Genomic DNA, 14,688 nt, shown 5'->3' with positions numbered 1-14,688 from the left:
CACATCCATACATGACCACTGGAAAAACCATAGCCTTGACTAGACGGACCTTTGTTGGCAAAGTAGTGTCTGCTTTTTAATATGCTCTCTAGGTTGGTCATAACTTTCCTTCCAAGGAGTAAGCGTCTTTTAATTTCATGGCTGCAATCACCATCCACAGTAATTTTGGAGCCCAGAAAAATAAAGTCAGCCACTGTTTCTACTGTTTCCCCATCTTAGTTTTCTGAATGTTGAGTTTTAAGCCAACTTTTTCCACTCTCCTCTTTCACTTTCATCAAGAGGCTCCTTAGTTCTTCACTTTCTGCCATAAGGGTGGTGTCATCTGCATATCTGAGGCTATTGATATTCCTCCCAGCAGTCTTGATTCCAACTTGTGCTTTGTCTAGCCTGGCGTTTCTCATTATGTACTCTGCATAGAAGTTAAATAAGCAGGGTGACAATATACAGCTTTGATGTACCCCTTTCCCGATTTAGCGTGATGAAATCTCTTGCTGTTGGCTCCATCTCTTTGGGATTTCCCAATCACTCACCTCTACCGCTGACATCCAGTCACTGACACAATCGTGATCCAGGGTTACCTGAAACAGACGATCCTCTGACCTAGTGTCAGAAGTTAATACAGCCTAAGGCTATATCACAATGCCTACGTCATTCACCTCACTTCCTCTCCTCACATAGGCACTTTGCACTTTATTGTCTAGCATGATCACAGGAGAAGGGTGAATACAGTACAATAAGGTATTCTGAGAGACCACATTCACATAGTTTTCATTACAATATACTATCATTGTTCTATTATTATTAGTTGGGGCTTCTTTGGTGGCTCAGATGGTAAAGAATCTGCCTGCAGTGCAGGAGACCCAGGTTCGATTCCTAGGTCAGGAAGATCCCCTAGAGAAGGGAATGGCAACCCACTTCAGTATTCTTGCCTGGAGAATTCCACAGACAGAGGAGTCTAACGGGCTTTGGGATCACAAAGAGTTGGACACGTGGACATGACTGAGAATTGAACACTTTCACTTTCATTATTATTAGTCATTGTTGTTAATCTCTTACTGGGCCTAATTTATAATCTAAACTTTATCATAGGTATGTGTGTGTAGGTAAAAACAGTATATGTGGGGTCTGGTACTATCTTCAGTTTCGAATATCCACAGAGGGTCTTGGAATGGATCCCCTTGGGTAAGGGGGACCACTGTATAACTTGTTAGCACCACTCTCTAATACTGTCTAATATATATTTAAATATTTCTCCTACTGTATTTTAAAAACAGCTTTCAGTTCAGTTCAGTTGCTCAGTCGTGTCTGACTCTTTAAGATCCCATGGACTGTAGCATGCCAGGCCTCCCCGTCCATCACCGACTCCCGAAGTTTACTCAAACTCATGTCCATTCAGTCGGTGATGCCAGTCAACCATCTCATCCTCTGTCGTCCCCTTCTCCTCCCACCTTCAATCTTTCCCAGCATCAGGGTCTTTTCCAATGAGTCAGTTCTTTGCATCAGGTGGCCAAAGTATTGGAGTTTCAGCTTTAACAACAGTTCTTCCAAAGAATATTCAGGACTGATTTTTTTTAGGATGGACTGGTTGGATCTCCTTGAAGTGCAAGGGACTCTCAAGAGTCTTCTCCAACGCCACAGTTCAAAAGCGTCAACTCTTCAGCGCTCAGTTTTCTTTATGGTTCAACTCTCACATCCATACATGACAACTGGAAAAACCATAACTTTGACTAGACAGACTTTTGTTGGCAAACTAATATCTCTGCTTTTTAATATGCTGTCTAGGTTGGTCATAACTTTTCTTCCAAGTTAGGGAAGAATAAATAGCATACAATAAACTGGAGGTATTTAAAACAGACAAATTGAAAAGTTCTAACTTACCAACTGTGTATTCAGCTGTGAAACCATCGCCTTAATCAAGATAGGGAACATTCATCGCTTTCAAAATGTTCCTGGAGTTCCTTTGTAATCCCTCCTTCCGGCCCCTCCCCAGTCTCTTTCCCCAGGCAGTGATCTGGTCCCTTAGTTCAGCAGTCCCCAACCCGTTGTTGAGAACCAGGCTGCACAGCAGGAAGTGAGCTTCATCTGCCGCTCCCCATCACTGGCATTACTGCCTGAAGCATCTGCCCCCACTCCAGTCCACGGACAAATTGTCTTCCATGAAACCGGTCCTTGGTGCCAAAAAGGTTGGGGACCGCAGCCTCAGTTTGCATTTTCTTGAATTTCATACGAAATGAAATTTCACTTCCTACAGTGTGTACTTTTTGTCTGGCTTCTTTCACATATGCTAATTATTCTGTAATTCACCTGTTGTGTTGTCAAGAATTCATTCCTCTTTGTTGCTGGATCACATTCCATTGTAAGAATACATTGTGTGGATAGCTTGTTATTCATTCTTCTGTTGATAGGCATTTGAGTTGCTTCCTGTTTTTGTCTATTACATGTGAAGCTGCTGTTGGACATTCGCCTGCAAGTCTTTGTATAGATGCATGTCTTCATTTCTCTTGCGTAAACACCTAGGAATAGAATATCTGGATCGTGGATAAGTACATGTTTAACTTTTCAGGAAGCTGCCAAACTGTTATCCAAAGTTGGTTGTATCATTTTACATCCCCACCAGCAGTGGATGAGAGTTCCGGTTTCTCCACATCCTTGCCAACACTTGGGTTGTGGTATCTCCTTGTGGTTATAACTTTAGTTTTTCTCTGACTAATGATTCTGAACATCTTTTCATGTATTTATTTGCCATCCATACATCTTTTTTAATGATGTATCTGTTCAGATCTTTTGCCATTCTTTATTTGTGGCTGTTTTCCTATTATTGAGTTTTAAGAGTTATTTATATATTTTAGAGAAGCGTCTTACATCAGACATATGGTTTGCAGTCATTTTCCCCGTATTCTGCGGCTTGCCTTTCTCGTCTCTTAACACATCCATGGGTTTGGGGGGAGTAGGCTGTGGACATCCTGAGGAGGGCACTACTCTGCCTACCACTGATATGGAGTGAAGTTCATTTTTTCCTTCCATATGGTTATCTAATTGTTCTAGCACCATTCCGTGGAAAGACTCTCCTTTCTCCTTTCTCTCCTTTCTCCACTGCATTGCCTTTGTGTTAAAAATCAGTCTTTTTCAAATATTGTATATTAACACATATATGTGGAATCTGGGAAAATGGTACTGATAAACCTCTATGCAGGGCAGGAATAGAGACACAGATGTAGAGAAGAGACTTGTAGACACAGTGTGGGAAGCAGAGGGTGGGACGAACCGAGAGAGTAGCACTGAAACATATATACTGCTGTATGTGACATAGATAGCCAGTGGGAAGTTTCTATATACACAGGGAGTCCAACCTGGTACTCTTTGACAACCTAGAGGGGTGGGATGGGGCGGAGGGTGGAGGAAAGGTTCAAGAAGGAGGGGACATGTGTACATTTATGGCTGATTTGTGTGGTTGTATGGCAGAAGCCAACCGAACTTTGTAAAGCAATTATCCTCCAATTAAAAACAAATCAGTTGTGTGTGTGCCTGTGTGGTACTGGATTTTGTATTCTGGTCCATCATCTGATCTCGTTGTACATTAAATGGCTATTAGTGTTTGTCTATGATGTTAATGCTTCCTTACTGACTCAGTAAGATCTCTTGGGAGTTGCTTTCCCACATACTCAATATTTATAGTTGGGAACACCCTAAAACAGGCACAATAGTCTCCACCTTCAAACCTCAGTTTAGTGGCGTAAGCAAAGAAAACAGTTTTCGTACATCGTGTAAAAGGGTAATATTTTTGGAACTATTTCTCGGTGAGCCTGCCTGAGGGAAAGCACAACTCAGCTCTTGACACTGGGAAAGAAGAATCTGGTTGAGAGAGGAATTAAAGGACAATATGTCAAACTGAATGTCTACCCTCCTCCACACACTCATGCGTCTGTACTCTTTCAAAAAGAGCCTGCTGGGGGAGGGTAGGAGGTGTGGGGGAGATATCCAGGATGGCAGAGCAGGGCAACTTGATCACTGCTTCTCAAGATTTAGACCGGAAGTCTCTCAGCATTAAACCGGCCACCAGAGCAAAGCAGGTGTTACAAGTGCTGGATAAGAGATGGCCAAGGCTGGTGGGCCAGAGTTGGTATTCCAAGTCTCCTGTTCTGGGTCTGCACCTGTGACTGGGGGAAAGTCCTTTGTGGAAATGCCCAGAGATCCAGGCACATGGAAGAAGCCTGGGATGGGGATGAAGAGGCTGCAAAGTATGAGAGCCTTTGGCTGGGCAGGCAGTCTTCCACATTCCTGCCAGCGTGATTCTGCAAAGAACTGTGTGTGACCAGCCTTATCTTGGCAATTAGCAGTGCAAGATGCCCAGAGACTAGGCAGGGCAAGCTAGAGGATGCCAGAGCAAGAACCCAGCTCTCCTTCCCCCAAGGCAGAGTGTTAGGCAAACCCCTCTAGATCTTGGATTTCTTCCAGGAGAAGGAGGAACTCATAGTTGACTGCACTTCAAACCCAACCCAGGTGGGAAAACATACTTGGAAGGGAAGTTTTCATGAAGAGACAACTTTAAGATTTACTCCTACTCTTGTTACAAAGTAGGAATAAAGAGAATAAAGAGAAAATAAACTTTTATTTCTTTAAACCACCTATCACAGCCTCTAAATTTTGCCTCTTACAGCCAGCACTATAAAGTTATTCCCAAAGATGTAAAATCTGATCGTCCGTGTGAATAGGAGTTAGCTGGGAGAGGTGGGCTTTTTCCTACCCTTGTTTTTGGTACCAATAAAGAAGGCTAAGCGCTGAAGAATTGATGCTTTCCAATTGTGGTGCTGGAGAGGACTCTTGAGAGTCCCTTGGACTGCAAGGAGATCCAACCAGTCCATCCTAAAGGACATCAGTCCTGAATATTCATTGGAAGGACTGATGTTGAAGCTGAAACTCCAATACTTTGGCCACCTGATGAGAAGAACTGACTCATTGGAAAAGACCCTGATGCTGGGAAAGATTGAAGGTGGGAGGAGAAGGGGATGACATAGGATGAGATGGTTGGATGGCATCACCAACTCGGTGGACATGAGGGTGAGCAAACTCTGGGAGATGGTGAAGGACAGAGGAGCCTGGTGTGCTGCAGTCCATGGGGCGGCAAAGAGTCGGACACGACTTAGCGACTGAACAACAACATTGGGGTTGAAGTTCTATCTAACTAAATTAAGCTGTTCCTAGTATCCACAGGGAATTGTCTCAAAATCCATGGATACTCAAGTCTCTTACATAAAATGGTGTGGTATAGCTGGCCCTCTGTGTCTGCGGGTACCACAGATTGGTGGAATCCAAGGATGCAGAATCCAGGAATATGGAGGGCCCACTGTATTTACTCAGATAAAAGTGTGACCATGGAATTGCTCTTCTCCCACTGAGAATGATTAAGACTCAATTGATGTACTTTTACTGAGTGTCTCCCAAGCTGTGTTTCTGCCTTGATGCACCTGATGGGCGACAATCACATTGATGAAACACTTCCACAGACATGCCTAGACAAAGACTGGGGTACAGAGAAAGATTTCCATTTCTATCAGTCTTCATTCTCTTCCTCCTTCCTTTACTTTTCTTCCTCCTTCTTCTCCTCCTCCTTTTTTTCTCCCCCTTTCTTCCTTCTTTGGTTGTTTTTCTACTGGTGGTAATGTTGTTGTTTAGTTGCTAAACTGTGTCTGACTCTTTTGCGACCCTATAGACTGTAGCCCGCCAGGCTCCTCTGTCCATGGGATTCTCCAGGCAAGAATACTGGAGTGGGTTGCCATTTCCTTCCCCAGGAGATCTTCCTGACCCAGGGATCAAAACCGTATCTCCTGCACTGCAGGCAGATTCTTTACTGCTGAGCCACACAGGAAAGCCCTGTTGGTAATGAGTGGCTTAGAATGATCCCAACCTAGTCTCTGTGTTCAGCATATTTTGGAATTCTGTAGCCTGGGTCGGGAAGATCTCTGGAGTGGGGAATGGCAACTTGCTCCAGAATTTTTGCCTGGAGAATTTCATGCACAGAGGAGCCTCTGGGGCCACAGTTCAAGGGGTTGCAAAGAGTCGGACATGATTGAATGGCTGAGTACAGCAGCAGCACGACTAATACATGCTCAATTTGAGCTATCAAAGAAACCTACAACCATGGCGTGGAAATGCCCTTGAAAAATTATCTAGAGACTTTCCTGGCAGTCTAGTGATTAGTACTTGGCTGTTTCCTGGCCGTGGGCCTGGGTTCAATTCCTGGTTGAGAAACCAAGATCTACAGGCTGCATGCTATGGCAATAAAAAGAAAAGAAGGAAAATGATCTAAACAATTCCCTTGCCTTGTGGCAGACACACCAATGGTAGACTTCTAAGGACTTCAGGAAATAGTTCACAACCTTTCACACAGTGACCTTTTAACATCTAATCCTTCCGATTCAAGCTGGCTTTCTGCAAATTCTCAGTGGTCATAGTCAAAGGGTTGCACTGTCTGCCCTAGGAGGTGCGCACAGGGGGCCCGCCGTGGGTGGGGTGTGAGTCGGTGACCTGTGAGGAGGACTAAGGGTGCCCAGGTCCCAGCTGCGGAAACCCACTGCTGACGTTCCCCGAGGCTCACCAACAGGCTTCCTAATGGGTCCGCATCCCTCTGACGTCCTCCAAGGGCCCTGGCCGCTTCTGTCTCCTGGGTGGGGTTTGACACAGCTGGGGAAACCTGGCGCTTACTACCTTCACACTTTCCTTGTGGGAGAAATCAGAGTCCCAAAAGCTTTCTCCTGGCACTTTTCTGTGCCACCTTGGGGGCGGAGGGTAACGTGGATGAAGGAAGGTGTTCTCATATCCTCTTCAATATGTCAATACAGGATTTTTTTCTTAATATGTATATTTTATTGAAGTATAGTTGACTTGCAACGTTTCTGGTACACAGTAAAGTGATTCAGTTATACATATATTATTTTTGAAATTATTTTCCATTATAGATTATTGTAAGATATGACTATAGTTCCCTGTGCTATACAGTAAACCTTTGGTGCTTGTTGCATATCTGTTTTTTTTTTTTAATTAGAAATCTAGCCTTATATACTAACTCAAACAAGCAGAATCAGAATGTCATAAATTTTTAGTTAGGCAAAAATTCATAAATTTTCTAATATATATGTATATACATGTTGTTTATATATATGTATACAAAAGCTTTATTATGCTTGATAAAGGTTAGAGAAAGAACAAACAAAAGAGATGGAGAAATTGGAAAACATAAACTAAATGAAATGGGGGCACTGAATATGAACCAGATAAAGTCCACTTGTTCTTTTTTTTTTTTTAGTCCACTTGTTCTTGAACATGGCTGCTCATTAGAAACATATCTGGAGTTCTGGAGATTAAAAAAAAACAATACTAGGCAATTGTGTTTTTCAAAAAATTCCAAAATAATTCTGATATGCATCTGGATTTTACAAAAGATTACAGATTTTTCTATTAAATCGTAGTTTTGGTGATATAGAGTTCTATTATTTTTCTGTTGGCCAATCATGATACAATGGGATTAAGTGAGTAATAGTTACATAATTACAATAGTAAAAGATGTTTATCAGTTTTCACAATCAATCAGATCAGATCAGTCGCTCAGTCGTGTCCGACTCTTTGCAACCCCATGAATCGCAGCACGCCAGGCCTCCCTGTCCATCACCAACTCCCAGAGTTCACCCAGACTCACGTCCATCGAGTCAGTGATGCCATCCAGCCATCTCATCCTCTGTCGTCCCCTTCTCCTCCTGCCCCCAATCCCTCCCAGCGTCAGAGTCTTTTCCAATGAGTCAACTCTTTGCATGAGGTGGCCAAACTACTGGAGTTTCAGCTTTAGCATCATTCCTTCCAAAGAAATCCCAGGGCTGATCTCCTTCAGAATGGACTGGTTGGATCTCCTTGCAGTCCAAGGGACTCTCAAGAGTCTTCAACACCACAATCAATAGCCAGACAAAAATATATATACATACAATTACAATATTGGATTTTTAAAATTTTACTTATTTATTTTTGGCTGTGTTGGGTTTTCGTTGCCTGCACGGGCTTTCTCTAGTTGTGGTGAGCAAGGGCGCAGCACGGGCTTCTCGTTGCGGTGGCTTCTCTTACTGTGGAGCACAGGCTCTAGGGCGCTTGGCTGGGTAGTTGTGATGCCCGGGCCTAGTTGCTCAGAGCCATGTGGGTCTCCCCAGAGCAGGGATCCATCCTGTGTCCCCTGCAATGACAGGTAGACTCCCATCCACTGTACTACCAGGGAAGTCCCCGGTACTGGATTTTTTTTTACTCCAACAGTGTGCTGGAACTTCTCTGCTGAACTCCTGAACTTTCACCAAAATGCTCTTCTCCATGAGAAATTATCAAAATTAGTGTTCTTTGTAAGAAAGAAGGTAGAAAACTCCTATCCCTCTTTTTTTCTGACATCAGTTTTCTGCCACAGGTAATTTAGAGTGACTCCAAATTCATTCTGTAAAGCAATTTAAGACTCAGCTGTGGTTATTGCCTGGGTCCTGGAATCTCTAAATGTAAAGTTTTGCAGTAGATCTGTGCACTTCCTGAGGGCCGGGCTGGAGTAAGATGAGCATCTGCAGCACCATCCTACCAGGAGCCACAGAGCGTGGCTTGGAACCACCCAAAGGCTTCTGTAGAAGTGCGAGTTTGGTGATACTGCAAATGACAGACAATTATTTTTTTGTTGTTGTTATTTAAAATAAAATAAATTAAAATAAGTCAACCTTTGTTTGGTGTATGCCGTCCGTTAGTCCCTTAATAATCTTATTAGTTATCACATCAGCTGTCTTGGTATCGAAGTGCTTGTGTTCAAGTGACCCTTATTATACTTAACATTGGCTCCAGTATTGAGGGGCCAATAGCAGTGATGCCGGCAATTTGGATTTGCCCAAGAGAAGCTGTAAAGTGCTTCTTTTAAGCAAAAGGGTAAAAGTTATCTACTTAATAAGGAAAGAAAAAAAATCATATGCTGAGGTTGCTGAGGCCTATGGGAAAAACAAATCTCCTACCTGTGATACTGTGAAGAAGGAAAAAGAAAGGCACGCGAGTTTTGCTGTTGCACTTCAAACTACAATGGCCACGGTGTGTGCTGTTTAGTCAAGATGGGAAAGGTGTTAAATTCGTCCAGTAACGTATTTTGAGATAAAAGAGAGAGACACCACATTCATAGGACTTTCTTTACCAAAAATTGTGCAATTTTATTTTTAGTTATTGTAGTTAATCTCTTATTGTACCTAATTTATATATTAAGCTTTATCATAGGTTTGTATATACAGGAAAAAATATAGTATGTATAGGGTTTGGTATTAGCTGAGGTTTTAGGCATCCACTGGGGGTCTTGGAAGGTATTCCCCAACAGATAAGAGGGGACCACTGTCATCTGAATTAGATACCATCTGTGATCCTATGCTAGCTCTAAATGATTATTCTTCTGTATCTTTTCAAAAGACAAAATGATTACTTTATTCTTTTGTATCTTTTCAAAAGACCTTTAGTATTTTAAGGGACCAAAGTCAAGCTACTGGTCTCTAGTCTTGAAGCTTCATTTGTTTCTCCTTTTTGAAACTTGAGTACTGTCGATGTCTAATTTCTTTGACCCCTACATGTTTATCGTATTACTCTGTCCACACTAAATTCTCAAGAAATGATTTGACAATGAATTCATCCAACAAATATACACTGAGCACTTACTCGCAAGAGCTGAAGATGAAGTGGTGAACAAAGCATGCAATAAGATCTATTAAAACTCAACACTTGCGGGCACCAAAGGGTGGGAGAAGGGAGATCATAGCAAGTAGATAGGCTTGAAGGAGGAGCCGGGTTCAACAGATGGAGCGCTAATAGGATATTCTAGCTCTGTGTCGGGGAATGATGAGTTTGCATGGTGTGATGGTTAATTTTATGCCAACTTGGCTGGGCCAAGGGATGCCCAGATAGCTGGGTGTGTGTGCGAAGGTGTTTCCAGAAAAGACCAGCGCATGAATTGGTGAACAGAACACAGCAGGTGGTCCTTCTCACAGTGGGTGGGCATCACTCAGTCCACTGAGGGTCTGCATAGAACAAGGCAGAGGAAGGTTGAATGAACTCGCTGCCTGACTGATTGGGCTTCAACATTGACCTTGTTCAGCTCTCAACATGGCTGTTCTCAGGACTTTAGACCCAGACTGGAATCTATACCATCGACTCCCGAGCTCTTGGGTCTTCAAACTGCATCACCAGCTTTCCTGGGTCTCAAGCTTACAGAGAGCAGACTGTGGAACTCAGCCTCCAGAAGTGTCACTTCATGTGTAAGAGTCTCTTTATATATAAATCTGCCTGTCTGTCTTTCTGTTTGTCTGTCTATATGTTTTCCTGTTTCTCTCTGTTTGTCTCTGTCTCTCTATATGTATGTTTTAGGTTGGCCAAAAAGTTTGTTTGAGTTTTTCTGTACCATCTTATGGAAAAACTGGAAAGAACACTTTGGCTAACCCAATATATGTGTGTCTGTATATATATTGTTTTTTGGGAGCACTCTGATAACTGATATACCTGGAGTGACCAGAGCTTGCTGTCTTCCTAGGTGAGGGCAAGGTGGGAGTAGGGATAAAAGATCTTTAACAGCGTGGAGAGATAGTGGTGAAAACCGTACATCTTCTACCTCCTCCTGTATTGCCTGCTCTTCTTCAAAATAAGTGAACCAGTTCCCTTTGTCTTGTATGGAAGGATCTCTTTTCCAAAGCTTCAGCCTTTTTGTATGACTTTTGGAACCTCCTGGCGTTTGGAACTAGAGATAGGACTCCAGGAAGAGCATTTGGCTGTGCTGAAGATAATCAGAAAATGGCCTTTAGCCCTTTTCTTGTAAACTCTAGTTTTTCTTTTTTTTTCCTGATCAGAACAAAGCAAGCTTTTCAATATTGGATCCTATTCTGTATCACTGACTCATGTTCAACTTTTGACCCAGGGATCATTTTCAGCCCTACTTACAGACAGCTTTCTGTGCCGCAGTTTATTTCCCTCTTCAGCTACCACCCCTCCTGGGCTTTGTTCTGTTCATACCCGACTGCTTTCTCCAAGGTCCTTCATCAAGATTTGAACCGCAAGGTGTGTTTATCCTAAAGACATTTGAAACTGTCCTCCGCGGCCAAGCTCGCGCTGCTACCAAGCCCCTGGTTTCTCTAAGACTGCTTTTGGTTGTTTCCTCCTGACGCACCGAGGCAGGCTGGATGGGAAGGTTAGACCACTTTTCTTAGTTTTTGTTTCTTGTTTCCAGGTGCACTCATACGATGGATGGAATTCCAAGGAGCTTGTCTCTTTGTGTTGGCTCATTTGAACACAAACTAGCTCCTGTTTCAGAAGCTTGCCTGTCTTTACTGGATTTTGAGATAGCGGTATTAACCTCCCTGCGTTGACAGCGTCTGTTCCTTCCCATTTAAATCCCACCATCCGAAGCCACATGTGCCTTCAGAAAGCTGGCTGAACAGATGCCTAACAGTCATCATGAAAGAGCTGTTCTTGCCTGCACTTTTGTGTCTTTCATTGTGAAGGAGAAGAGTGGATTCAACAAGAGTGCTTTGCCTTTATTGTTTGGGTTTATCACGCAGACCTCTCATACCTGAGAGGTGGTGGCAGGTTCAGAGATTTCAGACGCTCTCCACCAGCACAGCACAGAATTGTAGAGCTGGAAGCAAGACGGGCTTCGGGACGTGCAGCCTGTGTGGTGGCACATGGCTCAGCGCTTACAAGGACCCCATGCTTGCCTAAATGTTCTGCTGTTGCATCTTGAAATTCTTCATTTTTGAACATGGGGATCCAAATTTTCATCTACTGAAGGCTAAGAAGGGCTTCCCTTGTGGCTCAGCTGGTAAAGAATCTGCCTGCAATGTGGGAGACCTGGGTTCGATCCCTGGGTTGGGAAGATCCCCTGGAGAAGGGAAAGGCTACCCACTCCAGTATTCTGGCCTGAAGAATTCCATGGACTGTATAGTCCATGGGGTCGCAAAGAGTCGGACACGGCTGAGCGACTTTCAAGGCAAGAAGAATAATAGGGCATGAGGCACACACCATCACTTTCTTGGGTAGATGTCTCAACTGAAGAAAAATGCATAACCTACAAGTCGTGACTTATCTTTTATTCAAGGAACTTAACAAGGACTATAGCCTGGAAGACAGCCTCTCAGCACTGAGCAATTATTCTCATGAGGAAAGGGAGGAGCCAGGATACAAAGGAGTTTTTGTTAAAAAGAAACAAAAAACCATGTAGTGGAACATCAAAGTGAAAGTCCCTGAGTTGTGTCCGACTCTTTGAGATTCCCTGGACTGTAGCCCTTCAGGCTCCTCTGTCTATGGGATTCTCCAGGCAAGGATACTGGAGCAGAGGTTGTCCTTCCCTTCTCCAGGGGATCTTCCTGACCCAGGGATTGAACCCAGGTCTCCTGCGTTGTAGAGAGAGTCAAAATAATCAAAAGATTATTGCTAATCACAAAAACAGACGTCTCAAGTTAATGATTTTAGTGATTTTATATGTATGGGAAGATGCAAGAATCTGGCTCATGGAAACTATCCTTAGATATGCATCATAACTGTCTAGGGCCCGCATCCTGCTTTTCCCCACACTGCATTCCCCTCAGGGCACACCGTCAGGTGTGGCTATGGTGACTTGATGGCATTGTTTAATGGAAGGGCAGGAGACATCTGTGGACATCACCAACAGATGGTTAAGCTATCATCTCTCCGTGGAACCTGATTCAGTGTGAATTTTGACAAAAATTTAAAAAAAAAAAAAAAGAATCTCTCTTAGAATTCTATCTTCCAGGAGTTGGAAGGGCCCAGCATCAATCTCAGAGTGGGACACCATGAAACCATCTTCGTGACTTCTGGGGATGAAGACTTCACATGTCCCCAAGAGGTCTTTTCACGTCCACTGCGGGCTGTGCCATTTTCTTTTTTCTTTATAATTGATTTTTTAAATTTATTTGACTGTATTGAGTCTTAGTTGTGGCATGTGGGATCTAGTCCCCCGACTGGGGGTCGAACCTGGGACTCTTGCATTGGGAGCCTGGAGTCTTAACCACTGGATCACCAGGAAAGTCCCCTACTTGGTTTTCTTATAAAGGACAAATATTTGCCAGACATGAAGGATTAATACCTATGGTACCTTCATAGTAATACACATTCATAGTAATACACATTCTAAGGCATTGGCAAAATGAGAATTGAGGCTGTCAGAAAATTTAAGATTTTTTTTTTCCACTGAGAGCAAGCATTGCTGAAGAAGAATGCATACTTAGATCTTCGCTTTGGTGGGGAGTAAAATTACTCTGTTCTTGACATTTGGCCATTTGTTGTTCAATCGCTCCGTCGTGTCTGACTGTTTGCGATGTCGCATTTGGCCATGGAGACTCCTTTATAGAGGGGAGGGGTGGGAGCATTCAGGGCTAGAAATGAATCAAGAGGGATGAATGAAGGAAGAATCCACCCCCACCCCACAAAGAGAAAGAGAAGATGATGCCTCGGCCTTGGGGAGGACGCTGTTTGGGGCAGCTGTTACCGGCCATTGGTTGAGCATGCTCTAGGATCCTCTCCACTTTCTAAACCACCTGCTCACATATGTTATTGAACCCTGTCCTGCATAAAGCACGGAAGGTTCATGCACCTATGAATCCGTCACACCTGTCCTGCTGGGTGACGCTTAACTCTGCGGTTTCTGTACTGTTTGGCTATGTTTTCAGTTCTTTCACATAAGACTTGCATGATGTCCCTACTAAACTCCATCTTGCCCTTAAAAATCAGTCTCACTCATGCCTTGCCTGGTGTAGTGAATCGCCTACATTTAACCAGCAGAGTTTCTACTTTGTCATTTTAGTCGCTGATAGGCAGGATCCTTTGAGTAACAGAGGTAAAAAGAAATCACTGTGTAATCAAAGAAGTGGTCCAAGGCCCTTCTACCCCAAATTCATCTCTGTTGTTAGATTTGCTGCTTTGATCTCATCCTCTTAGTCAGGAAACCACAATTGACAAAACAGCTATTTCTCCTTTTTTTTTTTGCCAAATTTTCAATATATTTTTAAATTGAAGTATGGTTGATTTACAATGTTATGTTAATATCTGCTGCACAGCAAAGTGATTCAATTATACATGTATGTACATATTCTGTTTTAAAATACTCTTTTCTATTATGATTTATCACAGGATGTTGAATATAGTCCCCCGGGCTATACAGTAGGACCTTGTTGTTTCTCTGTCCTGTGTATAATAGCTTACATCTGCTAACCCCAACCTCTTACTCCGTCTTTCCCCCAAACCCGTCTCCCCTGGCAACTACCAGTCTGTTCTCCATGTCTGTGATTCTGCTTCTGTTTTGTAGGCAGGTTTATTTGTGTCCAGATTCCACATGTAAGTGATATCATACGGTATTGGTCTTTCTCTTCCTGCCTTCCTTTACTTAGTATGCTAATCTCTAGTTGCATCCTTGATGCTGCAAATGACATTATTTTGTTCTTTTTCATGGCTGAGCAATATTCCATCATATATACATACCACATCTTCTTTATCCAAAATGACAATTTCCTACTGGAGGCATGTTGATATTCATCAGTGTGTTAGCCTAGACTGATTTCTCTTTTTCCTAGGGCCTTGAAAGGCCTTGAAGGGCCTTGAAGGATGTGATGTTTTCTTTCCATGGAGAAGTGTGGAAGTAGTTTC

The sequence above is a fragment of the Bos javanicus genome, chromosome 27 (assembly GCF_032452875.1).
Source record: "Bos javanicus breed banteng chromosome 27, ARS-OSU_banteng_1.0, whole genome shotgun sequence".
NCBI classification, from domain to species: Eukaryota; Metazoa; Chordata; class Mammalia; order Artiodactyla; family Bovidae; genus Bos; species Bos javanicus.
The sequence above is the reverse complement of the archived record's forward strand: the minus strand, read 5'-3'. Positions refer to the sequence as shown.